The following is a 771-nucleotide window of genomic DNA, read 5'->3' as shown; positions in this document are numbered from 1 at the left end:
GGTTTTAAAAAATCAAGTTAATTTATTAACTTAAGCTAATTAAATTAAGTTAGCTAAATAATTAGGTTAGTTTTCGAATCGATTACTTTACAAAAAATTACAATATTTTAATTTTACTTGAAATTAGTAGAAGGAATTAAAATGAAATGAAGTTGGTGAACTTTAGATATTTATTCACAACAGAGACACTCATTGCTAATCTCTCTCTCTAAAGGCAAAAGAAGTTATGAGGAAACATTGAGGTTGGCTTGGAACACATGGTTTTTCTATTTAGATTCATGTTTCTTGATGGTCAGTTTAATCCCCAGGTTGACAACTGTTTCATAAAAATCAGAGGACATTTCTGATGTTTAAACAAACACAGCACCCAAATTTTTAGATTGAAAACAAGAAAAAAGTTCAAAAATTTAGCAAACCTTTAGGATAAACTTCTAAGAGAAATTATTAGGGAATGGCTAGCTTATACATTTAACACTACAAAGAGGACAAACCACTTGTTAAAAAAGGAGGAGGAAATGACTGTAGTAAGTGTCTAAAACAAATCCAAGAGGTTATCTATCAATTCTCTGTATTAGTCAGTTTTCTTCTCCCTCTGAATAAATTGGTTCTTGCTTTGGAATGTATCTGCTCCAGCCTGAACTGCCTGAATTGTCTTACCCAGAGTTGTAGAGTCCACCCATTTATGTTCTGCTGTCTTCATTCACTGTATAAAAGAGTTATTTAAAACCTGAACATAGGGCAAAAAGTTGAGTGGCATACTCTTTCAATGTC

This window comes from Mandrillus leucophaeus, unplaced genomic scaffold (assembly GCF_000951045.1).
Source record: "Mandrillus leucophaeus isolate KB7577 unplaced genomic scaffold, Mleu.le_1.0 Scaffold138, whole genome shotgun sequence".
In the NCBI taxonomy this organism is placed as follows: Eukaryota; Metazoa; Chordata; class Mammalia; order Primates; family Cercopithecidae; genus Mandrillus; species Mandrillus leucophaeus.
This window is presented reverse-complemented; position numbering follows the sequence as displayed.